The sequence below is a fragment of the Silene latifolia genome, chromosome X, assembly GCF_048544455.1.
Source record: "Silene latifolia isolate original U9 population chromosome X, ASM4854445v1, whole genome shotgun sequence".
NCBI classification, from domain to species: domain Eukaryota; kingdom Viridiplantae; phylum Streptophyta; class Magnoliopsida; order Caryophyllales; family Caryophyllaceae; genus Silene; species Silene latifolia.
Genome location: NC_133537.1, coordinates 236945729 through 236966729, shown reverse-complemented (window position 1 = coordinate 236966729; position 21001 = coordinate 236945729). Strand labels below are relative to the sequence as shown.

Here is a 21001-nt window from a genome sequence, read left to right as displayed (position 1 = left end):
GATGACGACAAAGAGGTAGACACAAGTGAAATCACTTGACGATAAACTTATGAACTGTCATAAATCGTTCCGTGTACCAAACATGCGGCCCAATCATCACTGGGTGGTTGGCGAAAGGTGTAGAAATGAGGTATCTACATACCTATCTATATTCAATTAGTAGAGAAATGTATAAACTCGATTTCTTATTTAGTTTTTAAGTTCAAACTATAAACTTAAAAAAATTATTTATGACGGAGTTATTGAAAGTAAACCAGAAAGTCGTCACCAAATTGTATTGAGACAAAGTAAATGGCTTTTGTGACGTATCCAGTGTAATTGGCTATATAGTACCATCAATAATGTATATAAATAACATATTAATAAGATTCATTTTTGTGGGCAAATGAATAAAATAAAATGTCAGTTTGTATCTTCGTATAATAATATGTGTTCGTATTTATTACATCTATAATTAACAACGCATAAAGTCTAACTATTAAAGCGCCTATTGCTTCTTATAACAAGTGTCCTAAATAGTTCATATGTAACTTAATCATTATATTTTAATAACTGAACTTTCTCAATATAAAGATTAATAGTTAACTATATTAATTGTCCGGAAATTCTTTACACCTTTGGGGAGGAAGCCACCATTTCCTAGCTTCAATATAGCCAAGGGTTATGAATGTTTGTGCTTTGTTGTCAGTTAGCTGTTTGGAAAATTTAGCTCTCCCTTTGACGGATGTACAGGGTCCGATGTTTTTATACTCTCCAAAATATACAGTCCTACAACAATACATTATATAAGTATGTGCTTCGAAATATTAACAAAAATTCTAAAATAATTATTTTGGGTCTTGATACTTATGCGTCGTTTTCATTTAAGCTAATAGATGTTTATAACTATATAAAACATATTTTTACACTTGATAGAGTTAACAAAAGTTATCATTAAAGTCTATATATAGAAATGAAAAAAATAATATTAATATAAACTTAATATGCAAGGTATAAGAATACTTAATTTTGCATTTGTGGTCTCCGATTGTCTGAAAACCCCTCAGGATGGACAACATCAGTAACAGTACAATACGAGTAAACATTACGTGCAGCTTCCATCTAGGCTCTAGCTAGGAAGGCATTATGACTTGTTCCAGTCACTTTACAATGGACAAATAAGTATCAACCTACGCCATCTGCATTTTTTCTTGCATGAGCAACAACAATACTGATACTTTTAAAAGGTGTTCTATTTGCTTGTAGCTCTCGTTTAATACCGGATAAAGCTAATCTTGGGTTTTATAGGCGAGTGGATCGCCTGGTATCACTCTTATCTCTAAATTCTATAGTCATAGTTAAATATCAAATATTTTAGTTCTTAGATTTTTAAAATCAAAAACTAATTCAATACATTACCTTTACAATTGTTATTAGCTAATAACTTCAATATCATAATAGGTTTTGATAATAAACTAATTTTCATGCCCGTGTAATTCACGGGATTCAATGAACTTGTGGTGGTTTTGTTCTATGTATTGGAGTTATCGTTTACGCAAATTCTTGTTTCACACGGCCAATTTCGTATGAAACAAATTAGACGGAGTTTTGTGACCAACCACAATGGCCGAGCTAGTTTTATAGTTTATGGTAACTTGTTTTCAAAAGTGGTCACATTTAGCTATAAAATAATCTCAAAACTCCATTTTATTGTTTCCGACTAAAATTATGAGTTTGAAAGGAAAAGTTGTCCCACATCTGGAAAATAAGGAGCTTGTGATATCCTTATAAATGATTTCATCCACCACTTAGCAACAAGGTCTTGTGCTTTTGGGCTTAAGTGAGGACAAATAATGGCCCAAAGGTACGCATCTCATCTTATTGGGGTTATGTTACGACGATGGTGGGTCGGGTTGTTATAAGTGGTATCAGAGCAACCCTGCGACCGTGTGGTGAGCCTGTGGTCAGGATTATCCGAGTCACCCACCTTGCGGGGGAGGATTCTGAGCTTGACTGTGGTCAATTTCGAGGCACAATGAGGACGTTGTGTTCTTGAAGTGGGGGAGTTTGTAACACCCCAAGTGTTTGAGAGGAAAAGTTGTCCCACATCTGGAAAATAACGAGTTTGTGATATCCTTAAAGGATTACATCCATCACTTAGCAACAAGGCCTTGTGTTTTTGGGGTTAAGTGAGGACAAATACTGGCCCAAAGGTACACATCTCATCTTATTGGGGTTGTGTTACGACGATGGTGGGTTGGCTTGTTATAAATTACCCGTCTAAAGGGAGGTCAACTCTATCATTTATGGTTTATGCTTTCCTAGTGGAAGTTATTTGCAGAATAGTGGTAATTTTTAGGTGGGGAAATTGCAGGTTTCATTTACCATGATTATATGGGAAGAATTTGTAGACCACGAAGTGTAGTATTTAATCAATCGAACCAAAATTTGCAGAAGTCAGAATAAATCATAGCTCGGAATTTACATAAACTAACTGAATGGAGTATTAACTTAACCGGAACACAAACAATCTGTATATTAATTTAAAACACTTTATATTTTTAAAAAATATAAGCTTATTTACACTAACAGTTTGCTTTCGTACGAAAAATCATGTTTCGAAGTTTGAGGTGTTGCCCTTTTTTGCTACTTTGTGTCTTGGGCTTGCTTTGCCAGCTTTCTATCCATGCAACCATGCTCCGTAGCATTTGTTTTTTGTGTCACTCCCATTCTGGTGGTGCATGTTGTGCAAGATATGTATCACCATTCAATATTTGTTCTTACCCCGTGAAATCACAGGTTTATTTATAGAGTTTTGCGGATTTATTTATGGTGATAGAGTGTTTTTTGTTTGCTCTTTATTATCATCTATACCGAGCTATGATGTGAAGTTCTAGTCAAAATTGGGAATTATAAGATGCAACAAAAATCGAATATATAAATAGTAACTCACATTATGAGTTATGACAATGGGAATCAAACAAAAGAATACATAAATAAATAATAAATTAAAATAAAGTGAAGATAAAGTACCAAAAAAAAGAACCCCCCACAATTTAAATTTTGAAAGTACGTAGTACAGAAGATCAAAGTAGGAGAGTAGACACTACCAAAACGGCAAGAACGAACAATGAAGTAACCAAATATGAAAGTGGCTGCCAATTACCATGTAATGACGTACATTTAGTTGTCAGTCTTCTTGATCATGTTTAAAGTGAGCTACAATATTGAACTGTCGATGACCAACTACAATCGGTACTTAATTTTACTAATATACATTGCCCACCACTTCACCAATTTGTTGCAAAATTGATAGGAAATTACTCTCATACATTGGTAACCAATTTGTTGCAAAATTGATAGGAAATTACTCTCATACATTGGTAGTATACTAATCTGTGTCTCCAATACCCCATCTAATGACTCTGTCAATTCTCAACATACCTTCTCCAAATCGTTCCAACATTGATAACAAATTACTCCGCAAGTTAGGAAATTTATTTCCCACCACATGCAGATTCGAGACATGCATACTACACAAATTAACGCAACTTATTCTTCCTGCTAAGTAACTCAGCTTCGTGATGTTGCAAACTATTAAAAAAAAGTATTGAGGCACGTATAAATGGAATAGGTAAATGAATGATCGGGACAGAAAGAGTAATAATTTATCTAAACATACCTTCTTAAGAGCGATAGAAGTAGTGCTCTTCAAACATGCTCTTTAAGCTGAAACCCGATTTCATATTACAACAATTCTCTTTAAAGTAATGCAAAAATAGTGCCATATAACAACGTATAAGACATACTTTGACTACAATGACATCCTTGTTCAACTTTTTTTCACAAAATTGCAACAATATATCAGTCCAATAATACTTGGTATACTCTGTATATTATATGTTTCTCTAACGCAGATCTGCATTTCTAGATATCCTGGTTTGAATTTTCTCTCCGCATACAAAGTTAAGGAAAAAATCTAGTCAAGTTATCTCATATTGTCGTACAAGTATTACACCCTTGTCAATTGCAATTTGCAAAACCAAAGGCATACTTGCATCTAAAGCTCCAGAACTTTTCAACAATTTCATCCACCCATCATAGTTTATTACATACTATACTACGTGCTAAATTTTTTTTTATTAAATAAGTCTATATTTAACCGTTTCGATGAAGCATATACATTTTTTTGAAATTCGTAAGAGAGATTTTTAAAATTGTACGGTATACAATTCATTAAATTGAAGAGAATAATTTTATTTGGATAAGTTGGATCAAACGACTCACCACCCATTATTCAATGTGAATTAAAAAGAAAAGTAAGAAACAATGCTAAAACCGTTCTATATAAAGTATAACTCGAAAGACTATTTTCTCTAATCTTGTATACCCCTAATTAACTTAGCAAATTGGGAATCCTTTGTTGTAATCCCATCAACCATGGACTACGTAGTACCTATAAGTATAGCTAACTGCATGTATTTATATTTATACCCTTGTACATTGAATAATATTACGCGGATCTCGTCAATCACACCCAACAGCCATTTTCCAACGGCTCAATTCCCCCATATGTGCCATATTCTTTCCTTTATTTCTCTTGTATATTTGTTGCCTAGTTTGTGCAATCAGCTTGCGTAAATATCCTAGCTACACATGTATATATAGACTACAATACTCTATGCAAAGATAACAATCTGATTAATAAAACTACTCTAAAGTTTACAGTATACTCTTCTAATATGGTATCAGAAGACTAGGGTTTTCTGTCGTTATTCACATCTGCCGTCTTCTCCATTCTTCTGCCCTTTTTTTTTCTTCTGTTTCCTTACAATGACAAACAGAGAAACCGTTAACACATCGAAATCAACTACTTACTCTATCGTTCATGTCGAACATACGGGCCATAGCATCACTCCCATCGTCTTCAACGGACATAACTATGATGAATGGTCCCGATCGTTCCAACTCGCTCTCTTGGCTAAAGGGAAACTCGAATATATCGATAATTCCCTCAAAAAGCCGGCTGAAAACTTGGCTGATTTTGCTTCCTGGCGGACAACGAATGCTTTAGTCACGGGTTGGATTTTTAATACCCTTGAAACCAGCCTGCGGCGACAAGTTTCTCTCCGTCCCGAAGCTCGTCTGGTATGGAATGATATTCAAAATAGGTTTTGTCAAACGAATGAAGCACGCTTGTATCAATTACAAGCCGAACTGTTGTCTTGTCGTCAAGGACCCACGGAGACTCTCATGTCATATTACGGATGCATGACAACCATCTGGGATGCTATTCTTGAGCACGACACAATCCCGTCTTGCGCGTGTAATCCATGCTCGTGCAACTAGTTGAATATTATCAATGATAGGCGCGAAAAGTGACGGGTACGTGACTTCCTTATGGGCCTCGATGATCGTTTCTCTACTACTCGTTCTCAATTGATAGGTATTACCCCTCTCCCGAATTTAGATATTGCATACAATAGACTTTTACAGGATGAAGGGGTTCGAAATATCTCGCAACCTAAAACTGAGACCCAACCCGACACCATGGCATTTGCAGCCCGTGTTCACCATGGCTCTCGTCAATCTGGGAGTCGTGATTCGCAGCCTGAACGTAACAATCAACCTGCTACCTCGAAATATTTTTGTCCCGTTTGTCAAAAATCCGGCCATAGCCTGAAGTTTTGTTATAGCGTCACGGGTAAGTTTCCCGAATGGTGGGGGGATAAACCTCGTGACCGTGTTTACCTCGACCCCAACGATCCCACGGACCTGACCAAAGCAACCTTTGTTCCTGATGCTCGCAAATCTGCCCGCACTACTTCACTCGTTTCTGGTGCTTCTCCGAAAGCCCATATGGTCTCGGCTTCATCAAGCACGGGTCCCGTTGCACCACCCGTCTCAGGTGCTGCCCTCAATACTCTTGACAAAATTGATCTCAATAACTTATCTCCTAAAGAATTGGAGGAGTTGTCTCAAATGTGGCAGGCTCGCAAATCTAGCTCGAACAATGATCGTCTTAGTGGTAATGATCTTTTCTCTACTTGGATCACAGATACGGGTGCTTCGCACCATATGTCTAAATTTTTTTACAAATCTTCGCAATATTGCCTCTTTATTGGTTGGATTACCGAATGGGGACTTGACTATTGCCACACAAAGTGGCGATGTTTGTTTATCATCTCGTCTAATTTTATCTAATGTTCTATATGCACCCAATTTAAATTGCAATTTAATTTCTGTTTCCAATTTGCTTATTGACACGACTCTTACGATATAATTTTCTCACAATTTTTGTCTTATTCAGGACCGTTCCTCGAAGACGGTGATTGGTGCTGGTGAGCAAGTCGAGGGACTTTATTACTTGAAGGGCGTTCGAACCACCGAGGCACATGTTCACACCGTAAAAGGTATTGATTCCGTAGAGCTATGGCATCAGAGGTTGGGGCACCCGTCTACATCTATTTCTCGTTTTTTACCTTGCTTATCTTCTACAAATAAATCGTCTTTTCATAGTAAAAATTGCGAAATTTGTCTTCGCGCGAAACAGACACGTGAACCTTTTTCTTTAAGTTCTAATATTGGGGACGGTATTTTTTATATGATTCATTGCGATTTATGGGGTCCATACTCGGCCAATGCTTTGTGTGGATCTCAGTTTTTTTTAACCCTCGTTGACGATTTCTCTCGCTCCACTTGGGTTTATTTGTTACGTCATAAAAGTGATACAAAACAAACTTTACTCAATTTCTTTTCTATGGTTGAAAGACAATTTAACAAGAAAATTAAAATCATAAGAAACGACAATGGCAGCGAATTTACATGTTTAAATCAATTTTTTCTTCAAAATGGCATCCTATTTCAAACATCCATGGTGGACACTCCACAACAAAATGCTCGTGTCGAGAGGAAACACCGTCACATCCTTAATGTGGCATGAGCTCTCCTTTTTCAAGCTAGTTTACCAACTCTTTTCTGGGGAGAGTCTATCTTAACTGTTGTTTATCTCATTAACCGAACCCCCACTGATCTTCATCACGGCAAAACTCCCTATGAAATTCTTTTTCAAAAGTCACCACCAATGGACCACCTTCGAATTTTTGGATGCTTATGTTATGCGAAAAATATTAATCGTACCCGCGACAAATTTGCCTCTCGTAGTCGCAAATGCATTTTCTTGGGTTACCCTTTTGGTAAGAAAAGATGGCGGGTCTATGACTTGGACTCAGGTAATACGTTCTTTTCTCGCGATGTTGTTTTCGTTGAACATGTTTTCCCATACCATGCTTTAAAAATCACTGATGACTCATCTACCCCACCATTCGACACCGACTTAACACCCATCGACCACCTTCTCATACACAATTCAACACCCTCAGCCTCGACTACAACTACCCCATCACCTAATCACCTAACAAACACCAGAAACACGGAGCAACCAACCATCGAGCCACCACCCGATAGCCCTCCGTCTTCACCTCGGGTAACCACCCCACCGGCTGGCCACTCCACTCAATCAGCCACCGAGCCGCTCTCCACATCTAGTTCCTGCCAACCGCCCATATCCGACAACACAACCACGGATATGGGTAAAGGCCATCGACCAAAAATTCCTCGCTCACGCCTCAAGGACTTCGTCGTACCTTCTCTTCGTCCCTCGACTCACTATCTTACCGTATCATCTGCGTCTTCAGGTACACGATATCCTATTTCTCACTTTATTGATTATTCTAAATTTTCTACTAACCATAAATGTTTTCTAGCGGCCGTGACCGACAATCACGAGCCTAGCACTTTTTCTCAAGCTATGCAGGTACAACAATGGCGTGATGCCATGAAAGACGAAAGCGCAGCTCTCGAACGCAACAATACTTGGACTCTGGAAGACTTACCACCCAACAAGAAAGCCATCGGCTCCAAATGGGTCTATAAAATTAAATACAATTCTGATGGCTCAGTTGAAAGATATAAAGCCCGTCTAGTTATAATGGGTAATCGCCAAATTGAAGGGATAGAGTACAACGAGCCATTTGCTCCAACTATCAAAATGGTCACGGTTAGAGCTCTCCTCACCGTGGCTGCCGCCAAAAACTGGGCCCTACATCAGATGGACGTCCACAATGCCTTCCTTCACGGGCATCTCGATGAAGAGTTTTATATGAAACCTCCACCGGGTTTCGCATCTAATACAAATGGCAAGGTGTGTCGCTTACGCAAATCTCTTTATGGCCTTCGCCAAGTACCTCGATGTTGGTATGCTAAACTCGCTTCCGCTTTAAAATCCTATGGGTTCAAGCAATGCCCTCTTGATCACTCCTTGTTCTCAATTATTCAACCCCAAAATGAAATCCATGTCCTCGTATATGTGGACGATCTAGTTATCTGTGGTAACAACGCTACCATCATCGATAAGTTCAAAAGCTACTTAAGCTCGTGTTTTCATATGAAAGATCTTGGCCAGCTCAAATATTTTCTGGGATTGGAAATTGCAAGAAACAAAAGCGGGTTATTCATATCTCAAAGAAAGTACGCTCTCGACATTTTAAACGAAACCGGGCTCCTAGCTGCTAAGCCTGCTTCGATACCCATGGAGCCCAATCACCATCTCGGGTTGTCTTCCTCGCCATTGCTGACGGACCCACTTCCTTATCGCCGCCTCGTTGGTCGCTTGGTATACTTAACTATAACTCATCCCGAGCTTATCTACTCCGTTCATATCCTTGCCCAATTTATGAACGCACCTCGCCAGGATCATTGGCAAGCAGCCCTACAGGTAGTTCGATATCTCAAAAATAATCCCGGACAAGGATTACTATATCAGTCTGCTACCGACCTTTATTTACACGCCTACTGCGACGCGGACTATGCCAGTTGTCCATCTAGCCGAAGGTCTTTATCCGCCTATCTAATCTTCCTCGGGAGCTCCCCGATATCATGGAAGACCAAGAAACAAACAACGGTATCTCGGTCCTCATCAGAAGCCGAGTATAGAGCCATCGCATACACTGTTTGTGAAATCAAGTGGCTCAAAGGACTCTTATCCTACCTGGGTATACCTCACGACAAACTAATTGAGCTCCTCTGTGACAATCAGTCCGCGCTACATATTGCCAAGAATCCGGTCTTTCATGAACGGACGAAACACATTGAAGTCGATTGTCACTTCATCCGGGACGAGATACCTAAGGGAACGATCCAAACCAGCTACGTCCATACGAAGGCCCAACTGGCCGATATCTTTACTAAAACTCTTGGACGAATTCCTTTCGATGATCTTTTATCCAAGTTGGGCGTCTCTTCCATCCACGCTCCAACTTGAGGGGGGTATTACGCGGATCTCGTCATTCACACCCAACAGCCATTTTCCAACGGCTCAATTCCCCCATATGTGCCATATTCTTTCTTTTATTTCTCTTGTATATTTGTTGCCTAGTTTGTGTAATTAGCTTCCGTAAATATCCTAGCTACACATGTATATATAGACTACAAAACTCTATGTAAAGATAACAATCTGATTAATAAAACTACTCTAATGTTTACAGTATACAATGAGGCATGGGAAAATGAAATCACCTGTGTGTTGTAGAATTGTAGAACTCATGTTCCGGAACAGCCCTGATTGACAACAATGAATCGGAAATCAAAAGACGGTAAAAAAATGCATATTCTTTAGAAAACGATCAACATAACCAAAAATTCATCAACTTAGACACTAAAATTCATCCAAATTGCATCCTACAACTTTATAGTGCGTAGGTGCAAACAATGAGAACATATAAATCAATGACGACCATAACAAAAACATACATTGAATAACTAAAACAATAGCAACAAAAGTAATGGAGCTATGAGGGATAATTCCAATAGCACTAACAACGATTTGGTATTCTACGACACTAAAACAACAAAAATGGACAACTTACCAAATTATGTTGCGTATTGAGAATTAATTTGTGATCTTTAATCTGCTGAAATAGAAATAAATGTCATTTGTATGTTGGAATATAGAACCAAATCATTATGCACCAAATAAGTAGATATCATCAAATATTAAAATCCTTTCAAGAAACAATTAAAAAGTCCCAAATGGAAAGGAAATAGGGATGATTTGTTGATCACAGCTAACACAGTGACCATGAAAATTAAATAGGCAAGTGCGTAAGATTCATTTCATTGAAAGAGAAAAATAGGAGCAAAAGAGAAGGTCGCCAATAGTTAGGTTAAATGATTTGGATAGTTCTTGGTAATATTAAGCGTCGTCTATGGTGGAAGGCGTCGGGGTGGCCGTGGGATAACCACTGTGATTGGCATAATTTAGCGTGACCGAACACAGATTTGTTATCGGAAATGTGTATTTGTTGTGGTTATATACGTGAGCTTTCAATTTGCTCTAGAATTCGAATAGTCGGCTAACAACTTGTGCTTTTATTGTGGGGGTTTAAGATTGAAGATGAAGTTGGAAAGAGGTGGTGTGATGAAGAGGGAGGAGTCGATAATTATGGGTCTCTTTATAATGATGGTAACTAGTCTTAAACCCGTGCAAATTGCACGCGTTTGTTGTTTCAATTTTTGTTATTCTTAAAATGATTAAAAACTGACACCCTTTAATTAAAGTCGTATTTAAACACTTTTATTTTATTTGTAATTAGCAAGTTTATACCTATCTAACCTATTTAAAATAGGGTAATGATAAAACTACAGTTTACATCCTCATAGGCTCATATAAAAACATAACAAATGTATATGAGGATATAAATTGTATATCTCGATGGAAAAATGAAATTACAGTAAGAAAATTGCCATTTGTTATATCGGACAACGGAGCACGATTGTTGTATATTGAATCTTGTGTTGTTGCGTTAGACATATATGTTCACCTGTACAATTTAAAGTACATATTCTATCATGTGCCCAATGGGCACATGATAAGGAGCCAATTAAGGAAAGTATTACACCAATATATCATGAGATATTGAATTATGAACTCATAATTACCACACTTAGAGGATTATTAGTGTAATACTTTCCTGAATTGCCTCCTTATCATGTGCACATGATAGAAAAACTCTATTATTATATATAGTTTCAGAACTTTTGTTATGGTATAAAAATTCACATTACGTATAACAATTCACATTACGTCAATGTATAAAATTTATAATAAAATAACTTTAGATATGGTATAACTTATTTTATTATAAATTTTATACATTGACGTAATGTGAATGGACCCGTATTCTGACCCTAATTCAACCTGTAATTCCTATGATTCGACCCGTATTTGATCCGGCTTGTATCCTAACTCAAACCGTATGACCCGGCCCGTTTGACAGGTTGAGTTACATTTGTCACATATATTGACCCGTCTTAAGATTAAAACGGATAACCCGCTTATATGAAAACTTGCCCCGAATTGTATATGGAAATATGTTGTTAATACTTAATACCTTGCCCATACAAATTAAACGATGACTTAAAACCTTGCCCATACACACGGCACCCGTCAAGTTGCTTTGTCCATAGATAACCCATTACCCATGGAGCGCTCAAACACACCTGAAAGGCTGAAACTATATAAGTTGGTTGCATAAACCCAACCCATATCCAACTTTATTTATTTATCTTGAAACCCTTAAATTAAAGGATTCCAATTAACCCAAAAATCCAACTCATTTCACGCCTCCCTTACTAATCATCCTTATTCCTTCATCTCCCTAATTCAGTCTATTGTCACAAACATATGATACCGATACGTGCTGAGCTTATACGTTGATGATAATATAACCCATGCCTTATCCAAAATGTGTCACAAACATGTGATTAGTCTCCAATCTATCTCTCATCATCTCTCAAATGCATCTAATCCGCCATCTTCAGAGTGTATTTATTGTTCCTTTTTCGAACCGGTCGATAACGCCGTACAGTAGTTAACGGCGGAGCTTATTCGTTCGAGATAATATACGTTCCCTTCCTAAACCCGTTTCACTTTTTTTTTTCTTCGATATAAATACAACAACAACAACATCAGAGCCTTAATCCCAAAATGATTTGGGGTCGACTGACATGAATCATCCTTTAGAACCGTAAAGGAGCAATAAATATATGGTGATGTTTTTGTTCTACGGAATACTCCTATTTTTTTAGAATATTGATACTCTTATGTATATTTTTTTTTTCTTTTTACATTTGTTTTACATCTAACGAATCAAACATTTTACATTCATTCTGATCTGGAATTATTTACTGCACATTGCAACCGTGAATTTTTTCTACGATTTTTTTGTTTGTTTTTTTTTACGTCATTGGTTTTTAACAATAAAGTTTTATTGTTAATTTTTTACTAATCGAGTTAATTAATAACCAAAAAAGCATGTAAATTGTGATCATTGAACGTGGGTGGCCTACATAGGCAAAAAGAAAAATGCTTTTTTAAAAACTCAACTTTCAACCACAGGCTGACACGTCAGCTCTGTGGTTATTCTTTTAATAGATAAGATGAAGGGAAAAGGAAGAGGCTGGTCAGTTTATATTTCCTATAGGCTACATGCAAAGAAAAAGGGCGGAGATCAGCTTGTTGTTATGCTTATGACGTGGCAACTTTGGATTAATGGGTATCCTAACGTGTCAAAATAGCTTATGGGTAGTTTGTCTTTTTATAATATTTATAGATGTATGCTAAGTATGAAAATAGAGGTATTTATAGATATAACTTTTTTTAGATGACTATTTTTGACTCTGTTTGGCAAAACTACCTGAAAAGGTAGCTGAAACCTGAAAAGGTAGCTGAAAACTGAAAAGCTAACTGAAACTTGAAAAGGTAACTGATAAGGTAGCTGAAAATTAGGAGCTGATAAGGTAACTGATTATATAAAAATGTGTTTGGCAAACTAGTTGAAAAGGTAGCTGATTTTGGTAAAATGACGTAAAAGGATATGTAAATTATTTAATATTATAGAATAAAGGGGTAAAAAATGGAAAATAAGTCATTTCAGGTACCTGATTTCTCAAATGCTACATGTGGTAGCATTTCATTTCAGGTACCTTATTTGACCAAATAAGCTACTTGTCAAACACTTGTAAAAAAATCAGGTAGCTGAAATTTTGGTCAAATAAGCTATTTTGGTCAAATAAGCTACCTGAAGTGTCGTGCCAAATGGAGCCAAATTGTTTAGTTATGGCGCTTATAAGATATCTTCATAACAATACTTAACAAGATATTGCTTGTGAATTTACTTTATTTTAATGTTAGTAAAAATAAAAGGTCTCTAAAATGATGGATATTATGATACCAGATATATTGATCTAGCTTCACCAAAAATAAAATCAACAGTTTCTTCAATGTAGCAATCCTTGAAAAAATGGTCGCCTTTGTCATCACATATGGTATCTTGAAATCCTTTGAACTTGCAATTATAAAATGATGCTGAATCACCCGAAATCCTTAATGCAACAACTTGTGCACCAACCCTCTTGCCATTAGGTCTTGGTGCAGAATTCTTCACATGTAACATAGTTAAAAAATAATACATGCATTACGTTAAAGAGCTATTCATTATGTACTTTAGATGATTGTATATTTTTCCCAGACTTGTACTATACATTTGTAAATACTTGGATACAATTGTACTATATTCATAAATAGTTATATATTCAAAGAAAAATAATTATTTATGTAAATAAATTCAAATATTAAATTTTTAGAAGAAGCGTAACAATCACCTCATACAATTTTTCTTCGTTGTTTATATATTGAAACTAACTTAAATAATTTACTTACCTTTTAAGTTTTGTGATTTATTATCCAAACTTTTTATCTAATGATTATGTTAATTGACTAAAAAGAAACAAATATTTTTCGTATTTATTTTATTTTACTTGACACTTGGCAAAAAAATGTGAGAAAAAGTTTTAAAGGCTTAAAAATTTGGTGAAAAAAAAGTACTGCTTATTATGCATGGTCAATAAATGATCAATTCTTTGTCCTGGTTCCCATCATCAATATTTATTCAGTTTGATGAATATTATTAAAATAAAAATGTAAAATAAATGATATGTATGTTACATACCGCAATGACAAGGTTCACACCAATGAAATAGTCAGACTCCACAATTAAGGTTGCACTATCCACGGGCCCATATTGGGCTGCTATACCAGCGTAGGATATAATTAACATGTTTTATGGATTAGTATCATAGAATGTGATATACGGCTTGAATCTCTTAATTTTGATTTTTTCCTTATACTCCCACCATACCACACCAATGGTAACTTGAAAATCTTGGCACTATTTATGGTCGTAGGGAATATTCGATATTATTCTTAATATATAAGACAAAATATAGTCATGTGAGATCTTTTTTGATTTATCATCATGAATGCTATAAGAATATCAAATTTTTGTAATTTTTAATAATGTGTAACTAAAGATATTCACGTTGCAAAACGTGTCTCGAAAAGTGTGAAAAAGTCAATGTTACCATTGGTTTTGTATAGAGGAAGTATTCTCCAGGACCAATAGATAAAATCACACGATTATTATTTCCTATATCAATACTTTTCACCGCATCTGTAATTATTTTAAATTTTCCACTACCATCTTGTCTCACTTTGATAATTTCAACCGCATTTTCAGCTTTCACTAAACTAGGTTCTAAAGTACCTTTCCGTAAACTGTAAATAAAAAAAAATTGATTTTAGTCAAGCCATGAAACAAATATATAAAAATACCTACATGCACCAATTTAATATAATTCATTCATAAAAAAATCTAAATTGTATTTCTTAATAAGCTACTTTTTCTTATTATGTATATAATTACAGATGACAACAATGACTAAAATATGAGAAAGTTATAATACTTATAAAATTAATAAAAGTAAAGATGGTAATGGTGCCATTAGTAGTGAGTTAAGACTCTAATAAGTAAACCACTACAAATCTCCAATCACCATTAAGTACATACAAGAACATCATGTAAAAGCTAATGACTAATAATCCATAACATATAACTTTTATATGCACATTTTCAAACTATTACCTTTTATAACTATTTTCTACAATTTAGGAGGAAGTTGGTTAGAATAAGAAAAACGGATAGAGAATAAGGGAAATGAAAGGAAAGGAAAATAACTCTGTTTGAAATAGTCACCTGTTTAGTGATAACATGTAAAAGAAATCAGAAAAATAGAATCCAAATTTAAGCCACCATCCAAAATACCAACAACTCCCCCACTGCCATCCCTAACCACCAGCTCGGTCAAACCCTCACCGGCGCTCTGCCGCCTATACATACATCAGTACCCACTACTCTCAACAACAACTAGAATCCCTTTATCCACAACTGAAACACCCTTCCCACCCACTTAAACACCAATTCTAGTATTTTTGTAGGTTGGGAAGGGGGTTTTCGTGGTGGAAGAGGGGTTTCTAGTTGTTGTGGATTTTAAGGGTTGTGGTGGTTTTTGAATTAGGTGTGTTAGGTTGTGCGACGTCGGAGCGAGGCAGTCTACAGGATAGGGGCGGGGTCGGCGCCCCTGGCAGTGATCGTAACACTGAGGGGGGAGGTAGTTGGTGTCAATGGTGGTGGTTGATGGTTGATGGTTGATGTGGGAGTTGATGCGGTAGTAGTTGTAGGTGGTAGGAAAAGGGAATGAGAAACCTTTGAGGGGAGTGGGGAATCAATTTGGAGGGATTGGGGGTAATCATTTTCTGGATTTTAGGTAAACGGAAAGGGAAATAATTTTTTAACAAACAAAAACAAAAGAAACATGAGATGTTTATTCCCTTTCTCTTTCACTTTCCTGAAAAACCCAAACCAAACGTCCCCTTTTATATGTTCTAGGATTCGATGATAAGATTAAAAGTTTTTGTTTTGAGAAAAAAAAAAACGTACACATGTTTATTTGAATATTAATCATAACCCTTTTCTTCCTCTTATTCAAAGTCTGTTATGGGTAATAATAACGAAATTTTATGATTAACATTTAGTGAAAATTAATTATTTTTCCTAAAACTATTATGGGTGAAATCTATCATGGAAATCTTAAGAAGATGAAGGAGTTTTGAATAAAAAAATAATATAAGATGTATACATGTTTCGAAAAATTAAATAAAAAATGTATAGGTAATCAATTAGCATTAATGGTTATAATGATGACACAAAAAAGAAAGAGGAGAAAAATGTAGAGTAGAAGAAGAAATGTGTGCATGTATTATGAGCTAAAATTATGGATATTTTTGATATTCCTTATCAAATATTATGCGTATTATACATAATGATAGGTAATGTTAATTCTAGACTATGATTTGTTGTAAAAGAATAGTTAAATACTCTTTTATTGAGGCATAGTTAAAATCAAATGGATAATTGTTTTTTCTCTTACCTAAGAGGTTTAATAACGCCTTGAAACCAACTTTCAATCTTACTGCCACCAGCTGGTATGAAAGTTGTTGCTCTAGATGTAAAACCAAAATTAACTAAAAAAAAAACTATTGTTATTATAAAAAATTTTCTTGAATTTTCTTTGTTGAATTGGGTAGCCATTAATATTTTTTTTAAAGTATAATTATTTTTATTTCTTAAAGTTACGATAACATGCATGTAATTATATAGACTGTAATAGAAAAGATAATTCCTTAAATATATGAGGTAAATAATATATTTATCTTAGAACCAATAGTTATTAATTTAAGATTAATATTAGGAAATTCATATCTAAAAATATTTTTAAATATAAGCAAAAGATATTAACAACTTCTTTAATTTTAGCTATAAGCTAAATAATAGACCTAGTAATTTCTTAACGTTCTGAATAAGAAAAAAAATTAATACTTTTTTCACACGTGCGCGCACACACATATACACACATCACTAAAAATATTTACCGACCTTTTTTTTTTATCTCAAGAAGAGACTAAGACCAATGATTACCATTATTAAATGTTAATTGAAATGAACCTTATTCCCCCCCCCCACCCCTCAATAGACGAGACACTAAAACTTGGGAGAGACGGTCTTTCAATAAGTTATTGAGAGACCGGTCTTCCGTACCCTTTTATTTGTGTTTCGTGACCCTTTTATTGTTGATCGTGACATAGTAATTTTGTACCTATTTACATAATAAATGTACCCAGTTTATCTTTAATCATCATTTGTAAAAATTTTATTACCTTTAGTACCACTTTTTCTTAAAATTATAAAATAGTACTCTCAATTAACTTATTTAGAGATTGTGTCACTCGAAAGGTGTAAAAATCTTATATAAATGGCGATAAGGTGTAAACGAGGTTGTGAAACTTCGCACTATATTTACAATGTTGCTATTTTCCACTGTCATGAAAGAGCGAACAAATTCCATCTTGCACAAACATCTTGTTTATTTTAGGTTATATGTTGTCATATGTGACGCACGCTTGTAGAGAAACATTTCTTAGCAAACTTTTGTCAATGTATAGCTCGTCCTCAATGAAGTTGTTAGAGTAGACTTTGTAATTTTATGTGCTATTTGCGATGTAAAGATAGAAACGGAAAGAGAAAAAATAAAAAGAAAGAAAAAAATAGAAACCCTAGTCTAAGCCGTAATGACAACCACAAAAAATACCAAAAACAAAGAAAAATATTTCGTTTATTCATCTAAGATATCTAATAATCTTAATGTTAATCAGTTTTCCCCCTTTAACTTTTCTCCTCTCAACCGATAGTATGACAGTGGCGAAATACTATCACAACTTCAATGAGTTGTCACGCTATGCGGAGGACATGGGGCTGAGTCAACTGAGTCTGGCTCTCCTTTTTGAGAGAGGATTGTCGTTGAATATTAGGGAGAGGCTATCTACTGGGGTGATCTCAGACTTAAAAGAGGTTTATGAGAGGGCGCGACATGCTGAGAAGTTGGTTGACATGGCCATGGAGGCCAAGGAAAATGGGAGTAAGAAATGAAAGGCCGAGAATGAAGGCGGTAACTAGTCAAGCTTCAATTGTGGAGACCACAACCAGGCTAGAGCTTATTCTGGTGGGTCTGGCTTTAGCGGAGGATCTCGCTTCGGGGGAGGAGGTTGTCGGAGTGCTAGTGACAACTCTACTTTACACTGCTTCAACTGTGGCGGGATAGGCCACACGCGATTTGAGTGTAAGAGTGCTTAGGGAGGAGGCTTCTAGCGATCATATTCGGGGAACTATTCCAAGGCTCGAAGTTAGAGTATGGCGAGTAACAGCCAGATGGGTCATAGAACGGTCAGGGTGGTCAGAACAATAACAACAACAATGACGGCTATAACCGCACCAATGGTGGATCTTATCAGCGCCCGAACAACAATGCGAACCAAAATTCGGCAGCCAAGCCTACTACATCAGCAAGTACGGTGCAAGGAGGAGGTCCAGAAAATAGTGGTAAACTGTTAATGATGGGTAAACAGGCGGTAGACGAGGATGCACAAGTCGTCACTTGTACTTTTCTTGTTAACCATAAACCAACTTTGTTTTGTTTAATTTAGGGGGTATCTGTTAGGTTCATATACCTATTATTAGACTCTTCTAATAGTGAACTAATTAACTTCTTAATATGTGTTCTTTAGATCTAGTGCATGCATAACAAAATAAGAGATTAATAAGGAAAAAAAATGTCCCTTACATTGTTAAGTGGCTCGAAAATAAGGGCACAAATAAGGTCACCTTCCTTATTTGTTTTTGAGCTATAATATGTTGGATGATCCTCAAAAATCCCAATGTAGAGATCCTCCTTTGATTGCACCCAAGACTAATCACTTAAACTAGTATACTAATTAACTAGATTAATATAAGAGTACCCTTAAAATCAATTCTAATAATATACTTATTACTACACTAGTAATCCTATATTATGTTTAGAATTTAAGATGAACAATTTATTGAATTTCTAAAACTATTTAAAAAAATCTTGAGAGAGATGAGAGAAAAATGAAGCATAAATCAAGTATGCAGCAAGTGAATGAATGATAGAGTAAAAGGAACCAAAACTTCTCTTAAAAGAGGGTTGTGGCCGGCTAGCATAAGGCCAAGGAGAGCATTTTTTGCTTTTTCTTTTTCTCTTATCAATATGTAGGTGTGTAAGAAGGTAAAGTAGGTTTTATTAATTTATTCTTATCACATAAAATAAATCACCCACTAATGCCTACCACCCTCCATTTTTTCGGTCATTTGTATAAAATGGACCTCCATTTTATTTTGTCAATTTGTTACTTGTCACACAATATGTCACATGTAGTATGTTACATGTTATTAATTAATTTAATGCATGTTTATCAAATAAATATCATTTTATAAATTAATTAAATTACATACAACAAATTGTCTAGTGATACTTGATCACATAAATAAAATGGGTCATATAATTATAATTCACAACATATTGTAACTATAATTAACCATTCATTCTTATCTCAATTGTTTCACAAACATTAATCAATTTTAGTAATAAAGTATTTCAATTACTAAAATAAATCTTATTTAATCCCATTACAATAAGATATAAATATTCTCTCTCATAAATTGAATTGTTCAATTTTAAGGAATTGATTAACCTGTATCGTCATACAATTAATCAATTTTTTTTTATTAAGGGAGTTGTCCTTTATGTGTGACCTTAAGGGATCAACTGATCACCACCGTCAAACGACAATAATGTTTAACTCTAGTTAGCTTATCATTACTGATAAATGTTGATCAGTTGACTATATAAATGAATCATCCCTTACGTATTCTTAATATGATATTTAAACATGTGATCGCACTATTGTTGAGGACACATACTCCAACAATCTCCCACTTGTCTGAGACAAGTGTACGTCACCAATTCTCTTGTCTTATAACAATCTCCCACTCAATGCAAGGTGTCTCGCAGGTCGTACTTGCATTTGATCATATCTTGAGTGGTTTCCTCGATCTGGAATTTAACTGTCTGACCGGAATTATCTACCTTAGATACCTTCCGAGCGTGGCCACGCATTTCCAGTTCACTACTCCTCGAGTAGCCTTGAGATTTCATTAAACCTAACAAGGGGGTGGACAATTCTTATCGCACTATTCCCTTCGTTTAGCCACATTTCATCATAACCCAAAATATACTCATTTGACCTCAGTTACGACAGTCGTAGAGCATAAATCAAAGCCAATCAGAAATTTATGCCAACTTGGGCGAATAGTCTCTAGTCAAAAGAATTGACTCATAAGAATACTATAGCAGCTCTTGCCACGACCAGGCTTTATGAATTACCAGAACTCTATAAGCGATCCTTTGCCCGACCAGTGTCCCATACAGTCTGCCTATGTGATCGACTAGTCATCCCATATGACTCTATGGCACTTGAATTTGCCATCAATCGCATCACACTCTAGTTACTTCGAGACGTCACCTCCTTTAAGCAACTAGGGGCGAATACTATATCAATTCAGTTCACTTTAATGGGGTTCAATTTGTCTCTACAACCCATTTGGATTTAACAAAGTAATAGACGAGTTTAATAAAACTCAAACGATAAATGTGATTATCATATATGAATAGTCAATACACTATTACTACTTCATATCTCATAATCTATAGTATATCTTTTACACTAGTTAAAATGCAATAAAAGCTTGGCAAGTGGATATACCATATATCCAAACATTCCAACTTTATGAATTGTTATTTCCTTCCATTCAATGTTATCTCTAATAACTTGAATTTATCTCTAAGTATATGTCTAGTCTTCTTACTAGACTTGGGCTCTTTAACTTGAAAGATGCTCCCACTGTTATCACATAACTTGTGATAAAGTCATTGGTAGAGGAATCTACTCTCAGTCCCTACATTGACCATTTTATCACAATTTACTTAGATTCTATTTGTAGAATTGACAATGGTCGAAACTAAAATATTTTTCTAGTATCATACTCCTAAGTCAATAATAACACCCTAGGATTTCAACAAATCCTTTTCGGTTTGGAAACTAAAGTTTGTGCAACCCTTCAACACATAACTTAGTATATCATCCAAACAGATG

General features: G+C 35.4%; 1 pseudogene; it reads right to left on the bottom strand.

Annotated features, from left to right (window-relative positions):
• Nucleotides 1-590: 590 nt before the first annotated feature.
• LOC141619672 (pectinesterase 1-like) lies at nucleotides 591-16526 on the bottom strand (annotated as a pseudogene).
• Between the last annotated feature and the right edge of the window lie 4475 nt (nucleotides 16527-21001).